Source organism: Larus michahellis, chromosome 3 (assembly GCF_964199755.1).
Source record: "Larus michahellis chromosome 3, bLarMic1.1, whole genome shotgun sequence".
NCBI classification, from domain to species: Eukaryota; Metazoa; Chordata; class Aves; order Charadriiformes; family Laridae; genus Larus; species Larus michahellis.
In genome coordinates this window covers 78,738,537-78,757,154 of record NC_133898.1, presented here as the reverse complement: position 1 = coordinate 78,757,154, position 18,618 = coordinate 78,738,537, and the positions used below count along the sequence as shown (strand labels likewise).

Genomic DNA, 18,618 nt, shown 5'->3' with positions numbered 1-18,618 from the left:
CAGGAGTGTGCAACATCAGCATTGCTCTTATGGATCGTGTACAAAATATAAGGAGAATTGCATCCTCTCTCTGTAAATACATATAAGGATATATGGAGGATATATTCTTTAGAATATATTCTTCTCTAGAGAAGAATAACGTTAAGGATGGAAAATAAATAATGTGCCTTCAGCATTGCTCACTCTTGTGGGGCTTACCTTTCTGATCCTATTAGGTGATTTTGTTTTATTTATTCAGCCTTTCAAGCATAAATAGACTAAGAAAGCAATTATGATTTATTATAAATCTTAAAAGAAGCAAACTGTGTTTTCATATTGTGCCTGTTATGTCAGTAAACTGTATTTGTGCATGTATATTCCATGCTAGAAAAAAGTCAACCATTCACAACCGTTTATTGAAAAAAATATTTGAATCCACTTTTGTACCTCAAAAGTACAATCCCACCAATAATAATAAGGAACATTTAATTCTAAAAGTATTTATGTTTCTTTTAAAACTAGATTCTCATGAACAAGCCCCTTTAATAATATTCTAAAGGTGTTCTATTCAGAAATCATTCTGAATTATGCAGTTTCCTGGACAGTAAAATGCCTGCCTTCTCCTCCCCTCTGTCCCCATTCTGTTTATCTATTGTGATTTTTCTTGTTTTGTTTTTCTCCTCACCAAACCTTTTTAGCAATACCAACCAAAAAGCCGCCTTTTGTAACCCTAAAATAGGTATATTTTTGAGGAAAACTGCTCCTTGCAGGGTTCTAGCAATATATTTTGCTCATTAAAATGTAGCAGACAGATTGCTGATGAAAATTCTAATAAGAAATATTAAAGCATTAATACCATCAGCTCAGGGTTTTGTACAACATAGCAAACCGTATGCTGCAGAGCTTGGGATCTCTTTCCAGCTGTCAGCTGACAGCATCCCTGGGTTCCTGCTAATTGGCGACACACCAAGGCAAACAAGTCAGCTAATTCCAGAACAGTGAACTGATTAACTTTTGATGTATATACATATTTATAAAGGGAGCGTTGCTTTTGTCTCAATAATCAAAAATAGTTTTAGGTTTTGATTTTAAAAATTGTAGATTACAAAATTATTCATGGCATAAAAAACCCCCCAGGAATAATTCTTTCAATTGAATGTTTCAAAGGTGTGTTAATGTCAAAAAGAGACAATGTACACATATGTAGAAAACTGAGAATAATCAGTCATTATATCATTCCTGTTGACTCATAAAAGCATCACAATTACCTTTCCATTATAAAATAGACATTTTGCAAGAATATAACTTTTTTCCTATTTTAGTACTGAAAAACTACATTAAAATAGAGTAGGTTTTTTTTCAATTTTTACCTCTTTAAATTCATACAGTTTTATCGTAATGCCATAAACTGATAAAATAACATCTTTTAGATCTATAACAGTGTCAAGTGTTTACTTTGATTTTCTTTGGTGTTAATATGAATGACTGTGTCAGCAGATGTCACCCTCCACTGCCTTGTACACTGGGCAGTTCCTTGGTTCCATGGTTTCAAACCTAATGTTTGGAGGGTTCAAGGTCCTATTGAGCAGCCAGGAAAGCGTTTATCACCAGAATTCTCTAATCTGTCAAAGAAAGAAAACTAAAGAAATGAAAGAGCTGGAAAAGTAAAGCAATGTTGATAGGCATGCTGCAGGCTGGCTGCATTGGAAGCTGTAGACGGTGAAGACAAATGGTGGCCTAAAGCAACTTCTGATTATGTCTTGTTCCCATTCATGCCTCATCCTCTTACAAAGCAGAATGTGTACTTTTGGATAGGTCCATGCAAGGTTCATTCTTTTTTATGCCCATGCTGAGAGCAGCTGTGCTATACTTTTAATACAACAATATTGAATAACAGAGGCATAAAAAGTTCTGAGAGCAAAAGTTCAATTAGCCAAGAAGATTGGGGACATTATGCCTCTTTATTAGAGGATTGAAGACCTTATTCTAAGACTAGCTCTCTGCCATCCCTTTTATAATTTACAGCAACTCCACATTAACCAACAAAACTTTCTGCACCAAGTCCTTGCTACTGTGAGTTGCCAACCATCTTTCCTTCTAACAGGTTTTCTTATTGGTACAATGATAGATCTGACAAATATTTTAAAGTGTTTTGAGGTTTTTTGCCCCCAAATCTAGTCTTAATTTTATATAAACAGTTCTCTCCTTGGAGATCATTACATCCCTTCTGAACATCGTCCACACTCATTAAATTGAGCCATTATATAGCACAGCACACTGCTATGGCTGTAGGCAGGAGCAGGAATCCTAAAAGATATGTATTCAAATATTAAAAGATGATATGCAATATTTTCTGGTCCCTGAATTAGCAAATCAACAGAGGAAAGGCTTATGCTTATATAAAGTATTTCAGCTTGAGTGTGACAACATTAATTATCTGCTGTAACATGCTGATTTATAATTATGAAATCAGTAATTTAATTGGCATGTAATGCAGTAAAAACATTCCTGCCAGTGTCATTATCTAAGTGCCGGTGCTTGATGCTTTCAAACTTAGTTAAGCTGTCAAAAAACATTATTCTGTTAAGTGCTTATACCTTCGAACCCAAAAACTATTTGACAAAAACGTTTTTAAAAGTGTTACTACATGACTGCTGAAGATACTATCTACACATTTCACGCAAACCAGCCAAGCTCACTGCTGGTCATCAAGCACGTCTTACTGTTGATAGAAAAGGTGAATATCTATACTTCTTGGGAACAGAAGCTGCCATCAAATCACATAAAAATGTTTGATATGTGGATTACTGATTATGTCAATGTGTCAGAGCTTCATTCCTGGATGCAACTGCGTGTGGGCATAGTATCGTAGAATCATCTAGGTTGAAGGGTCCTTTAAGATCATCGAGTCCAACCATTAACCTAACACTGCCAAAAACACCACTAAACCATGTCCCTAAGCACCACGTCTGCCCCTCTTATAAACATCTGCAGGGATGGCGATTCCACCACTTCCCTGGGCAGCCTGTTCCAATGTTGGATAACCCTTTTGGTGAAGAATTTTTTCCGAATATCCAATCTAAACATCCCCTGGCACAACTTGAGGCCATTTGCTCTTGTCCTGTCACTTGTTACTTGGGAGAAGAGTCCAGCCCTCACCTCTCTACAACCTCCTTTCAGGTAGTTGTAGAGAAAGATAAGGTCTGTGTGTTTGTAGGTTTCTGATGGGGTAGTATGAACTATGGATTAGTATAGCACCCACCAAAAGATGAGTTGCCACTTCAATGAAGCAGAGATGAGCAGTACAAGAGCTGGGATCAGATAAGCCAGTTCACTATACTCGAGGTACTGTATGTTAAAGAGCCCGGGGACTAGTTTTATTTCTGCTAGTCCTTTCACTCCTGAACTTGAGATCATAGCTAGAACAGCAGGCAGTTCTTCAACCTTGTAGACTTGGGTGAAGGGCCTGATCTTCAGAGAGAGAGAGTCACACAAAGGGAATATATCAGAACAATCTTAACAGGACAGTGATCTGCATGAGTGATGCTCTGTCAAAGGAAGAATCCAACTTAAAAACTGGATACAGCAGGTGGTAGAAGGCAGGGAAGAGAATAAAAATCCCAGTGCTGTAGTCAGTAAATCATCCTACAATGGTTTCTTAGCCCGGCACTACATGACGTATTGTGCCTGTGTAACTATTTCTGTGATGGAAGGTATTCCTTCTACTGAAATTGTTTTACCTCTCCAGCTGCTAATGGGACTGAGGTACTACCACTCTAAGCAGTTCATTAAACCCTATGGGAGTAAGCCTGGATAAGCAAGATATAACTGATGACATAACAACATGAGCTGCTGAAATATTTAGGAATAATTTTCAGTTATTGCATACTGGCCTTTTTCAGTTTCCTGGCACAGTTGAAGTGCTACAAGTGCTGAGTGTGGACAGGGCCATTTTCTCAGATCATTTTAGAAGAGTGTCAATTCCTTACACAATATGCCATTTCGATATAAATAAAAGTATTCTACTAAAAACTGCTAAGCTGAAGATAGCTATTAGTATACCAAGAACCATATAGTATTACCAGGAGCATGGCCTATGAGGATTCCTGAAGGCAGATATACAGCTTCACATTAAAAGCATCATGCCGTTAGATGTGTGTATATGCAGTAGGATTCAACTCGCATTAACTAAAAGCTAAGCAACGAACTTCAATAGGAATCCCTTTGTGGCCAGTGGAGACAGGCATCTCCCTGGGATGGTTCATTGCTTCCCAAGGTAGTGTTGCACAATGTCTTTGTGTTTTCTATCACCAAGGGCCTTCTACTGGCAACTCTGAGGTCTGCCTTTCACTCACAGCTCAAATCTCTCATCCAAGTCACCTCGTCAGTGTTTTCCCAAAGCCTTATGGCAGTATTTTCCCATTGTTACTCTCACATCCTTGCATCTGCAAGCCTCAAAGTTGTTGTTATGGCACGTTCCTATGGGAAACAACTGCCACCGGAGTGAGAGTTACCCTTCTTCCAGCCTTTCCCTACACTTTGGTTACTCAGTGGACCAAATAAAATGCATGCACACAGCTTAACCAGCTGCAGCACCTGCCCCCAAAGTGTGCTTCCATTAGCACTGACAGCATCATGCCCATAAACCACTGACAGTTTGAGCAGGTTTTGAAGACGTCTATATAGTTACTCCAGAAGTTCGGGTGTGTGTGTTGGTAAACTACTTGCTGCTGATGGGAGTGGGGCCTGGGGGTGCTCAGCTGTGACCCTTGTCACTTCTCTTCCCTGGTGGCCACCAGGGATAGTTTTCATTTTCCCTTTTCTCTCTCTCCTTTTCCGTTTTTATCTTTCCCCAAAAGCTACTTTGACTGTCAATGTATGCCACCAGCTATGGACCCCGCTGATAAATCTCTAGGCATGTGATTTTTGTGCCTTTGTGCCACAATAGGTGACTGATATTTTTTAGACACCTAATTTCCTGACAGTTGGAGTTAGGTCAAACAAATCCCACCCTCAGGCAGCGCTGAGCTGGAGAGAGCTGGCAGAAGCCCTTTTCTAACATCTGACTTTTGAACACTGAGCTTATGTGCACAGTCCTGAAGACTGTAACCAACACACAGTAGCAATAGGATTATAGCCTCTGCTGGCAGAACAACTTAATTGTTCGTGCTCAGCCCTTCCAATATTTCCCACAGCTTCCGTTCTGTTTGAAAGTAAACCTCAGCCTCACCAGCACTTTTAAGTCTTTGATAACATTAAGAGACCATAATCACAGAAGAATCGGAACTGCAAGAAGTAAACTCTCTAGTTTAGCACTTGTAAATCAAGATTTCTAGGCTTCTTTGATCACTGTAAAAGTAATTAACCGCAACACGAAAGAGAAATAAATACAAAAAAATGTTATTGAAAAACTAAGCTATTATTTAGACAATTGAAAAAAACAGGATATGCAAAAGAATGTGGAATACTTAATTCCATTTCTTTGTGTGTTTTCATTATCGATTGTCATTACTAAGAAGATTCACAATGGAAAACATCATCCCATTTTTTAATCACTTTAAATACAGATTTGTGAAGCATCACATAATTATCCTTTATTCTCCCTTTTGTACCAAAAGGATGATATGAAAAGAGCTATTTTTAAAGTAGCATACTGCAATACGTAATGGCCATGTATTTATAAAACATTAACTGTTAGCGAGACTCCTCAGCATAGTGATTTGTTACCCATTGTCTAATGAAAATGAAGCCAATTCAAAGTAGTCACTGCTGCAAAAATACCAACTGCAGCATAGGGAACAGATTTCAATGAGCAACAGAACATCTTTAAAAAAGAAATGTGAAATATATGAAAAGTTTCAGACTAAGTATGCAAAACACAAAAGCCTTCAGTTATGGCATTTTAGAGATGGGGCTGACCCACCAGCCTCCCAAACCAGGAAGATGGTAAGTAAGACATAGCAGAGCAAATTAGCAACGTGCCAATATAGTTGGACCACAGCTGATTCATATCCAGCCTAAGAGAAGCCTGGGGAAAAAGCTAGCCTGGCAGAAGTAGTCTGTTAAAACATTTGCTTACTCATTTTGCTATTAGACGTAATCCATAATTCAGTATTAAGTAAGTAGTTTGTTCGAGACAGCTGAATGTTGAGAGCGCCCATAACTTTTTGTGAGTCTCCTGATGTGCTTTTCTTAAAGAACTACCTTCTAGGAGCTGTTTTAACTTAATGTTGAGTTCTAATTATTAAGCATATTGCTGGCCTCAATAGCTGTGCTAAAAATTGAAAATATTATCGGAATATATATATACAGGAGGCAAATAAAACCAAGTGCAAATGTTGTTGGTTTGTTTTGACTTATTTTTACATCATGATTTTTGAACAGCAAAGCTTAAGCACACATTTATACACTTTGCTAAACTTGAGCTGAAATCTGGTGTAAACCAGGGAAGTGAACTGGAGTGAACAGGACAGAAGTAAGACTTAAGGACTGAAAACTAAGAATGTTCTCAAGGACTTTCTGGAATTGGGACTTGGTTTGTCATTTGCACAAGCTAATTTAGGTTCTACTTATCTAAAATACAACTCTGCTACATGTTAATTTATTCAAATTGTTCAAAAGTAATTACTGAATAAGTCAAGAAATACAGTGAAACAATGTTACAATATAACATGTGTCCGAAAAATAAAAACAAGCTACAAAGTATATGAGGAAAAAGTAGCTTTCATTTACATTAAAGAAAAGTTACTTCCCATAAACAGTAAAAGTAGGTTAAAGCCAAGGGAAATCCTGTACCGTGTTCAACAGCGTTACAACTGACATAACATGAATGATTGTCAAAAACTGATGGGATCTGGCAATGTTAAGAAATATTAAATAGGCAAGAGATTTTTTTATAATGTTTTACTGGTTTTGACAGTTTATATACCTAGAAAGAAGGCTCATTAATAGTTATAAAATGCAACCTATTCAATTTTGTTTCATATTCACTGAGGCATTTCAGCAGCAATGAAAAGATGATTTGGGCTCAAGTAGAGGCTTTTGTAATAGCTGTCAACTTGACCAAACACCGTTTTGAGCAATCTGGACAAGAAGTTTGACAGTGTACTTAATTCAATACAAAATTAATAAAGGCAATTCAAAGCAAAAGCTTTTTCTTAAGGGAGGAGGGAAAGAGAAGGAATCTGCTACTTCCACACAGTTTTTGTCTTTCTTTCTTTCCTATTAAGGACTAAACTCCATTCATTTTGTTCTACAAGTTACATTTGGATGAATGGCTGCCTCCAGGAATTAGCCTGTGTATGAGACAGACGTTTCTGAAATGAAAAACAAAGTCTTTGATACCGAGTCATTCATTGACTTGGGGTTGCGTGAACACTGCATTTACAAGTTTGTTCTCTTGCATTTACATTTAATAAAATACGGTTGATCGTCACTTCCTGCTTCAGCCAAGTGACACACAGTTTTTGTTTTCCAAAACCGCTCCAGCTTCTTTATTCCACCATCTCCTATCTTCCTCTCACTTGCTAATTTCTATTCTACAAGAACAATGGCACTCAGGAGGGAAACAGAGTGGCACCAAAACTCCAACACTGGGACTTAAATTAGTTGATATAATTTTTATTAGACTATTAGGGCAAACATTGCCTTAGTGTTTGTGGGAGATAATGATATATATTTGAAAAAGAACCTGTGGCCTATATAAAACAGGATTAGAACTATAAAGGCTAAAAATTCTCCTGCCCTGCTCTTTGTAGGACATAGAAGTTTGGAAAGACTATAAAAAGACAAAATATGATATTAACCGCAGAAGCTTTTGTACTTTAGCAAGAGACAGATTATCAGGAAATATTGCTGTATTGTCTGAAGCTGCATTTGAACTCCAAAACACAAATTCTCAAGAAAATACACATTATAAATATACACACTGGAGCAAGAAAAGAGAAATTTAAATCTATAAGGCCATGCAGAACAACTGCTCCTGCTGTCAGCATTAGTGATTTTCCCTTTCTTCCCCAAGGGCTGACTGTTGACACGGTACACCACCAGTAGCTTCCGTGGATCTAGTGAAAGAAGAAGCTATTCCAAGACCCAAAACTTAATTTGCCTCATTCAGAGGTGTGTTTGTAAGCACAAGATGACATTCTTCACATTAAATGTTTTCTGATAACTTTCACAACATAATAATTATTAGAAAATACTATCATCTGGACACCAACAACCCTTGGACGGAAAGCAAACATGATCACATCACTTTAGTAACTGCACAAAGAAATCATACATAAAACCTCAGCCTCGAAGAGGGAAAGAAAAAGGCAAAGTCAAAGCAGTGAGAGCTGTAAGGATGTGAACAGAGTGTCTCACATCAAAGGTATGTTTTTGTAGTGTTGTGCCACTCCACGCAAGTACCTGAACTAAGAAAGACCTACACCTCCGGAACAGAGATGTAGTTGAGTTGGTACGGCAGGATGCCAAGGGCAGCTGGCCCTACGTCTGCCTGTGCTGCTCAGGTGCAGCTGTACCACCCCTGGGGTACAACCCTGCACAGAGCTACGGAGACATCTCAGCTCACCTGCAGTTAATGCATCTTATCTTTTTTTTTCTGAAAAGGCAGCTCAGTCTCCACTTTCACATGCGGCTTTTTCCTTCCATTTCTGTCTATCCAGAACATTTCATTCAAATCTGCCAATGCTTAAGCCTGTGCTATCTGGATGACCACACGTGACTGCTTAAAATCTAGAGAATTTCATTTGGACGAGCATCTCTCCCATTTTGTGGTGATGTCACGTGTTAAACTACTGATAACACCTTCTACAATTCTGCAGTTTCCGCCAACTTCATTCCAGAAGGCCAGAACAGGGAAGTGCTGTTGCAAGTCACCACTATAACTCATATTTACCACATCACAAGAAGCCATAAAAATATTCTTCCAGAAAAGGTACAAGTGCATGCAGAGAACTGACAGAGTTGCTTATTTTTGTTCAGCAAAGTGGCCCCTCTTCCCTAAAGAGGGTACCCTGAAACTGCAGCAAAGTTGGCAGATGATTCTGAGGAGATGTTGCATCATGAGGGTCTCCAATCTATGTGAGTCTTGTCCCAGACTTAATTAATAAACACAGTTTATATGGGCAGACGGGGGAGGAAAAAAGTGCTGCCAACGTCACCTGTCTCAGAGAGAGACAGAATGTTTAGGCAACGTGCTCTAACAGGGTCTATTTGACATGCCTCTCTTCAGTTATATAATGACAGCCTTTAGTTATCTGACTCACATCCTACCTCTCAGTGTTAGGTATGAATCAAAGCCACCTCTGGTCAGAACACATTATCCTTTGCCACTGAAACGTCATTTGATGAAACAAGAATTATAGAAACTCTCAGAACTTAGGTTTTAGGCAGTAACACGTTTTCCTGCAGTGGCAAAAAAAATAGTTTTGAAAAGTTGAAAGTGGAATTAATTATGAATTTACTTGTTCACGTAGAATAATCTGTCTTTAAAATAGCTCAGCATTGAAATTGCCTCAAAGGCAGAAACATCTGCTGTAGAGCACAAGCACATACACCCTGGCTAAAAACAGAAACCTGAGATTTTACTGTTGATCAGCTCTGCCTTCACTTATAGTTAACATTGCTGCCCAATTGCATTACAAACATGACAGAAGTTTAGTGATTGCTCTGAGTGACACCTAAAACACAATATAAAGGAAGGATGAGTACGTGGATGGAGAAAACTGATGTCAAAATGCATTTACATAAAGCCCAGTCCTAAGAAATCTGCCTCTTCAGCACAAAAAGCTCATACATACATAGATCTCAGAAGGACTGTATTCAAGAAACAGATGGAAGTTTGCATATTTTTCAAAATGAAAAGTGAAGCAATAGGAAATAGCCTGCAGAGAGCCAGACAATCCAGATAGTTCACCGGTAGCTTACCACTCAGGGAGGAAGAGGGCAGGGAGGAAAAAAAACAACCAACAGTGTTAAAAATCTGAAGTCACCACGATATACTGTAGTATTTGACCTTGAGATTGCTTATTTTTCTTTACAGGAAGGAAGGCAAGTCCATTGTCATAGGGCAAGAGACACTAGCTGTGCAACTGAATACTGCTTGCAGTAATGACTAATCAGTTAAAAGGAGCCTGCAGCAGGGAGTGAGTTCGTTATGCAGCCTCTTGCCTTGAAACAGCAGCTGGGCATATTTTCAGACTGTAGAACTTCAGCAGAGTCTTTCATACCAATGTGAAAATATATAGGAACAGGTAAATATACAAATATGCCACCTAGGGCCGTTCCTTGCTACTCGGAGGTCAGTTGGCGACTGCAGGTCCCCAAGAAGCTTTGCGGCTTTGCCCATGTACAGCTCTAAGCCAGTAGCTGCCGGCTTTGTATTCATCATGAACAGAGCAATGACAACACGTTCTCCTCGTAGAAGCCTCTGCTCTTCATGGTTTCTAACCCTCCTCACAATAACACGGGGTGAAGGCAGTTTCACCAGGCAAGCGTTCGTGCGTCGGACAGACTCACTGGAGATTTCTTGCTGGGTGCTGTTCTAACCTCCTGGAAGAACATTCCTATCAGAAGCCTGTTACTCTTTCAGTACACGTGCACAGACTTGTTATGGTCAGCTCCTGATCTTCTGTCATAGCGGAGGGCCCCAGACAATGCAAAAACATGGATAACACAGAGCACATGGAATTGTAAGTGTATATTATTAAATAGTAAGTCAGAAAAGAAAACTTGACAACACAGTATTGACTGCAGACCACAGATATCCTAAATGATGTGGAAATGGCAACTCACTTCAGAAGCATAACAATATAGAGCATCACCTCACCCATGGTACAGTTAACTTGCAAGCCAGATAACCTCTCTATTCAAAAGCAAAATTATTGAGTTTAAATTATTGACTTACAATCAGGGTAACATAACATGTCTTTCCTGATAGCTGTAAAGAACTGCAGCTATCCATCTCTCTCACTGTACCTAATGCAGGAAAGAAAAGAAGAGAAAACCCACTTTTATATACCTGAATATCAGAGTCCCATTTTGCCTCTGATAACAAACAGGAAAATCCATACAAGATTAGTCTTTTTGTGATGTGCACCTGAGAAGCAGACAGCAGAATTTTTTAGCATAATAACTCACGGTTAGATTACCCCTTCCCATGCACCCGTGACAGGGAGAAGAAGAAACAACATCTGTGTTTTCTAAATAGCTGCAAACTTAGAAAAAACATTCTAGAAATGTGGAAAGCCAAGGTCCCAGAAGGGCACAGTAGAACGGAGCTTGTACAAAGCATTTTTAACCACTGATTTAGGTCTGGCTGTGTTAACAGCTGACTCTATTAAATCAGACCAAATGACCACTAGTATAGTCCTACCCCATCACTGGTTAAGGATAAAGAGACCTGGATGTCCCTAGCTCTTCAGCCTGCACAAGAGCTCCACAAGGAATGAATGCGGTACATGCAATAGCAAAGGAGTAGGGAACAGCCATATTTAGCAGTGGATTTACACAATCCACTGCCTGATGAATTGGAAATCAAGTGCAATTCAAGTGCAACCATTTTGGAATGAATTCAGAAAACAGCCCTGAGAAAAATCACACATAAAGGATTTAAACGGCAATCAAATCACAGGCTATGGTACTGAGACCATAATGGAATCTTATTTATTGGCAAAACAAACAGCATAAAGGAAACATACTGAAAAGCTATATTAACTGATAAAATGCTGAGGAAAATATCATCAGAATAAGAACAAAGGAGAAACTTATTCGCAGCTTTACAATACTATTTGCAATAATATTGCACTATAGTTCTGATGATGATCATAACTTAAATATGGTCAGGACGCTGCAGAGATATAGTCACTGGCTTTTTTTTTTTCTTTTTTTTTTTTTCCCCTATTCCATCTTCTGGACAGAAGGAGAGGAAAGCCCCAGCCGAGGAGTTCCCCTGTGACATAGTTAGCTCAAGTGCTTTCCCCAAGTCCCACTGGTGTAAAGGAACATATTGGCAGGGAAGGGACATGGTTATACTGTTCTGGCAACCTCCATCTGGCGTATTTGTCCCAGGGGTGCTGCAGACAGCTGGCATTAGTTTCAATAGGCAGATTCAAATCTTTCTCTGGATCAATGTGTACAAATCAGACCTGTAACTCTGTTGATTGCTGTTCTCCTGCACCAGGCCGACTTTGCCACAATTGGAAAACACAGGGGTTTATCTTATTTGTTCACTTCTAAAACTAAAATATTATCCATTGTAACACCAGTCACTCAGCATCATCTTGCAATCTTTGTCATCATCCTTCTAGCAGAGAAAGATGAGTTTGAAGCCCTTCAAAGGGGATATGTCTTAACCTGTCCTAATCTGCAGAAAAAGGAAACCATTAAAAATACAGCTCAATCCTTACAAACTCACCTAGCAAAAAGACTGAATCAGTTAAACTGAACCTCTTCTTCCACAGGCAGTACTGAATGCTAGCAGACTGAATCAATTATCTCTACATGATCTTCCATGAATAAAATCTGGTTGAAATCATATATGAAGAATCTGTGTGCTACCTTAAAAGTTTTAATGAAGTAAATTTTCAAAAACAGCAAAAGCTGTTACTTCCTTCTTTGTCCCAGACATCCTGAATTCATACTTTTGTTAATTAATTTAAGTAATTTGATAATTTAAATTCATATGAATATTAGATCAAGGAGTCAAATAACATATACAAAAAGATCAGTATATCTCTCATATAAGCTGTTCATGCAAGACTGTAATGCATTACTGGAGAAACAGGGACAATACAAATGGCCAAAAATAATAATAAAGAAAAAGATACATATTATCTATTGCGGTGAAATTTTACTATCAGGAAGATTTCTAGCAGCAAAGAGACTTCTTTCACAGTCCTACATCAGGGGCTAATAAACTGTCACCCCAATGCTGCAGACATTAGTCCTTGAGAATAGTCCCATTGAAATTAAAAAGCTTCAAATGTTCTTTTTTCATTACGCTTAAAGAGATCTTTTTTAGAAAAAAAAAACTTTGAAATCATTCCAATATCTAAAGCCATTGTAGAGGACACAATTGCTGCTTCCATGTGAGATTTCTTCTAACAGAGAAGTGAATTCAAAAGCTGTCTTTTGAAGTTTAAAAAAATTCTTTCATTTATGTAAAATTTGCTAATAGTATGCGTAATGATACAGAACTAGATAGAAAAAATATTTTTAAAATAAATGTCAGGTTTCCCTTCATGCTGTTTTACATGCCTATCATTCTCTTAACAGCTACACATCAGCAGAGCATCAATTGAGCACAAACCCCAATTCTTTCATGACTCAGCTATTTAATGTGAAATTAGTGTCAAATGTTTATGTTACAGTGAAAATTAAGAATTCGCTTGAGAAGCTTCTATATAGCATCTTATCCAGATTTCATGTGGCAGTTTTATTGCTTAACATTTTAAAATATTATGATCAAAAGGGTAATTGGTCTTGAAAAACCAAAAAGCCTAAAATACTCCCTCTTCAATCCCATCCTTCCCTCTCTTACAGCCACCTGGGAAGCTGTTCAAGTTTAAGTCTGATAAAAAAAAAAAAAGAGATAGTTTTTTATGTCTATTCACGGTAGGAGAACAGGCAGATTTTTAATGTTGTGTTTCTTCCACTATGCATATCCAAAACACGATGGCTTCTCTAACAGAACTTTATTTTCACCCTCTCTAAGACACTGTTTTCAGTGAGACACTCTAACTGCCTCTCAGCTGCCAATGTGTCACTTTTCTGATAACACTGCTATCAAGAGGTATGTCCGTTAGAACTTCATTGAAGAAACTGGACTTTAAGGGTGTGGGTGTGTGTAAACCTTAGCGGGGGAGGGGGGGTGTTAAGTTTTGGAAGGGACAGGTTTGTAGCTGCTGTAAATTTTTATAGCCCTATTTACTTTGAGAATGTTTAAATAATTTATACTAGTAGATGATTTGCCTTAAAAATTCACAAACAACTTTCAGTTCCCTTCTATTACTCCTTCACACTACACAGACCACAGTTTGGACCATAAATATGAATGTACAGTCAGTACTTTGACTTTTTTCATTATTATCAGCTATTAAAAGATGAACAAGTTGCGTTCACATTGATTTCCTGCTGTTCTGCATGTGGAGCGGATAATAAATCCATATCACATCAATTGTGATTTAGAAAAAGATGCACTCCGGATTTTAGAGCATATAATTAGGTCAAAAAAGGCAGCCTGGATAGCTGACGTGTCTGGAATCAAAAAGCTTATCTGGAAACAAATTGAATATAACTCACAGACATTTCTATTGGCAAGAAAAGGTGACTGAGAATTTTGTTTATATTTTAAGAAATCTGTAGGTAGTAAAGAAAGTAATTTGGGGATCTTGTTGTGAGAGGTAAGATACAAAACTTTTGATTGCTACAAGTTATTGTGATAGGAAACAAAGAGATCTTTCATAAATCTACAGAGAAGAAAGATTTGAGGGTGCTGGTAGAGAAAGATTATAAAGCTGGGAAGCATGCAGTTTTATATCAGAATCATAGTATAACTTAGATTTGAAGGGACCTATGGAGGTCATCTGGTTCAACTCCCTGCTCAAAGCAGGGCCACATTTAAAGTTAGATCTTACTTTGAATTTAGATCAGGTTACACAGGGTAATATGCAGCCCAGCTTTGAATATCTCCAAAGAAGAATCATTCCCCAGCCTCTCTGGGCAACCTGTGCAGTGTTTGACCACTCTTATTTCAAAAGAATCAAAAAATGTTTTCCCCAATACCTAACTGGACTATCTATCATTATAATTCATGTCCTTTTGTTTTGCACCTTTCAAAGAAGCCTGGCTCCACCTTTCCTGCTATCAGCCTTTCCATACACCTCATGTGCACCATCCCCTTTATCATTTTGGTGGACATCCTCTGGATTTCCTCTACCATGTCACTATCTTTCATGTACTGGGGACCCCAAACAGGACACATTTCTCCAGATGATGTCTCGCGTGTCAATGTTAGGGAAATAGTCACTTGACTGGAACAACAGCTAATAACTTGGCAATGCAGTCTGGTCTGTAGTTAGCCTTCATCGCTGAAGGAGCACACAACTGACTCGAATAGCAGCTTGCTGACCATGCTCAGATATAACCCAGGTCAAATCTTTTAAGAGTCAGGCACTTAATTTTAGGCTGCCTCTTGCAGCGTCTGTATATGTGGCTGAGAAAAAACCTGACTTTCAGGTTCCAGCTCACTCTCCACTTGTGTGTGGGCTGTTACTTCAAGGGAAAGGTGGAAGGATGTCTATCACTGAGTTTGCTTAGCTGAGTTTTTAGCTTTTGTTGTGAATGTAAAAGAAGAAGATGGGTATTCAAATGCTTTTGAGATACAGCTATGTTTTAAAGGATGCGGAAGCTTAAACTTTAAGATAACCACAGATTATTAATAATGCAATAAATTGTTTTACTATCCATCATGTGGGTCATGAGGTTTCTCAAAGGGACAAGAAAAAGGGAATTTGTTGTCTGTACAGCATAGTCATACAGACAGTAGAACTTGGATGAGTGTTATTAATAAAGTGAAAGAAACAAGTTGGAAATGCAGATTACACCACATCTGTACAAGCCACATAGGTTATGCAAATTCAAAATGTATGCAGCCTTTCAGAGTTTTTATTGCTCTTAAGTGTTCACATAGCAGCCAAGTAACAGTGAGTTCTTCCACCTTTGTATGGTGAGAAAAAAAGCATTTCTTAGAGATGGGAGCACTGCTTCTGTTATCTGTGCCTCTGTCACCTTGAGGCAAGACTGCCAAAATACAGCCTGTGTGAAATCATGTACTTGTGAGATCATTTGGAAGTTTATGAATGCTGTTTCCTGAATATTATGGGACAAATCCTATTCTGAACACATGGATACATCAATTCAGAAACTATACTGGCTGTTAATTTAAGTGATGTACTTGAACTTCTAATGCCCTAATTATTTAGATCCAGCCACACTCTTTTTCTCTGTAAGCTGTGAGTAGATCTAGGGCTCAAGTCAGTTTAAAGTGAGTTATATTTTAGCAGGGTCTGTATTTAGGGCTGCTCACTATTCAGACTTACATTATTAGGTTCCCCCCCCCAAAGTTATGTAGTTGTTGTATAACCACATAAATATGATCAAAGACATAATTTATGGCACCTAGAAAATTTTTTAGCAAGCCAGTCGTTATGATGTTGAGATGACCTGTTCCCTTGCCTTCTATTTTTTTCAAATAATTAATTACCTAACAAAAACCATCTTTCTTTATAAACTTATAAGTATTATTAGATTCTAAATGACATTGAGAGTGATCTAGTGATATCAGAAACACCTCTAATGGTATCACAAAAGGCTGTCAGGTAGACCTGGCAGACAGACCAAGTGTTGGTTGATAGTGGAAAGCAGGGTGCAATTCATAAGCTGATCTGAAGCTCATTGAACTTCTTACTTTGAACCTTTGAAGACATTCAGTTCAACAGGCTTTGGAGTGTCCTTTTAAAAGATGCTAATTTTAAAAACAAAATTTCACTGAGGCATATGTGCTATGTGTCTTTTTAATGTGTCCCAGCCACTTGAGTTACGATAAATATGAGTAGAAGGCTAACTATAGTATTATTTGCTTTGTTGGAGTATTTTAATGTTACTAGATTCACTTTAGGTTCTCCATGCAGAAAGGTCACTCTTATGGGAGAGTCCTGGGGAAAAGCACCCCTTCTGAAAGCCCTCAGCAGACAGGTGTTCAAAGGAAAGGCATGGAAAGCGAAGCACTTTGAGTCCAACAGGATATTCTTTAGATTGTTATAAATTATTAAAACTGGAGGTGGCCTTTGAGAATCAGAGGACTATAACTGGGTTTCTGGAAGCTCCCACTGTTTCATTCCCTAAAGGTTAAACAGGAGATATCAATGAATCTCATTATCATCACCAGTGGAAATTTTTACTGCATTAGTCTTTGCCTGGACTTCTAGAAGTACAACCACATTGCAGAAAATCATGTAAAAATCAGGTACTGCAGTAGCTAAATGACAGCTTTCATAAGGAAGCACAAACGTAGTCTATTTTTAAAACTTCCTAATCTCAAGACAATGTTGCTATATTATATAGATTATTTTAAAGAGAATGGCTTACCTTGCAAATCTTTCTTCCTCTTTTTACTATGTGATCCATGACTTATGCAAGTACACCGTAATTAAGCATCAGCACTATCCATTCTGCTTAGCTGACAACAACGCACCTGGTCTAAAATCTGTAAAGCCAGTCATCCACCCCGTTGTCTCGCCTGAGCTGAATCACAAGAATTCAAACTTGTCTCTCTTCTGCAGCAGCAGCAGCAGCCGGACTATTATTGATGGAAACAAGCAGCTGTTGATTTGTCACTGACCCCAGGGAGAGTACGCAGAAATTTGATTCAGTCTCTATAGTCTCCTGACTCTGAAACCTTGTTAAAGCTTTGCTCAGAGGTATAATATTACGTAATCTCTAGGGTAGGGCATGGGTTTGTAAGATAATTTTTGAGACGCTCCAAGCTCTGGCCAAAGATTAAACAGAAGGGGGAGGTCTGTTCTTTAACTTCAAATTAGTAATTAGTGGTGGTGTTTGTAAACACTACATGCATGGTGTTCTCTACAACAGCAGAAGGGAAATCTATGAAAGCGGGAGCTGATGAGAAGAATACTAGACTGAACACACTATCTATAGTATTCCAGACTTTACAGTGTTGGGGAGGATCAGAAAAATCTGTGGCTATCTAGCTTCTCTAGTGCAGGGTGCAGAGGTTTTTTTTTTGTTTGGTTGAGTTTTTTTTTGGGGGGGAATTTTTTATCAGTAAGTGTGTGTTCTAATAATAGGCTATCTATCCCCAATAACATTAAAAAATATAAAACTGTTCTTTTTAGTCTCCCAAGCTGCTTTAAGCATGATTTAAAATTAAATAAGGAACTACTTTCTCCTGTTACAGACTGACAGATAGGCCAACGCCAGTATTATCTGACCCCTTAATTTAGGGTTTCTGCCTTAGGCAGTGTTCTCTGGTTTGATGCCATTCTAAGCTGTGAACACCCAACAGATCTCACAACACTTACACGTGCAATGTAGCCAGAAAACAAACATACTAGAAAATATAACCCTTGGAGTGTAGAATTTTACAGAATTTATTTAGAGTGTCCCACTCAGATATAGTTGGAAATTACTGAAACTTTGAACATTGCTTTTTCTCATAAATGTAGTTGGATAGTCTGTCTGTGTTTTGTTTAAAGACCAACAGGGTAAAAGTTCTTCTATGGCTTGGGAGGACAGGTGGCTAGTTCTCAAAAGGTTGTTGGAGTAACAATTACACAACTTTGCAAAAAAGAGTTTGGATTTCCATTTCTTCAATGATTAGGAAAAAAAATTCTTCATCAAAGTAAAAACTAGTAGTGATGACCTTGCTAAGAAGAAAATTCTCTCCTTTCTCTTACTGCTATTTCAACATTATGTGTGCAAGGGTAAGGAAAGTTCTGTAACAGTAGGAATATTAATGGTTTAAGAATGGGTGGAGTAGGATAATTGGAGACAGCCAAGTTACGCAAGCAGAATAGTGGCTGGTGGAATTTCATGAACCATTCAGTTTCTTCTACA

The 18,618-nt window shown here is 38.2% G+C and overlaps 1 protein-coding gene across 4 annotated transcripts in view; it reads right to left on the bottom strand.

Moving 5' to 3' along the window:
* The window catches only part of HS3ST5 (heparan sulfate-glucosamine 3-sulfotransferase 5), a 197,975-nt gene that overhangs the window by 116,148 nt on the left and 63,209 nt on the right, over positions 1 to 18,618 (bottom strand). Inside the window, exon 1 of one of the 4 annotated variants that reach the window (XM_074580917.1) lies at positions 17,131 to 17,320. The exons of the other annotated variants lie outside the window; for them this stretch is intronic. The gene's annotated coding sequence lies outside the window, so the exon portion shown is untranslated. Of the gene's footprint in view, positions 1 to 17,130; positions 17,321 to 18,618 lie in introns of those variants that run through there. 4 annotated transcript variants of the gene reach the window in all.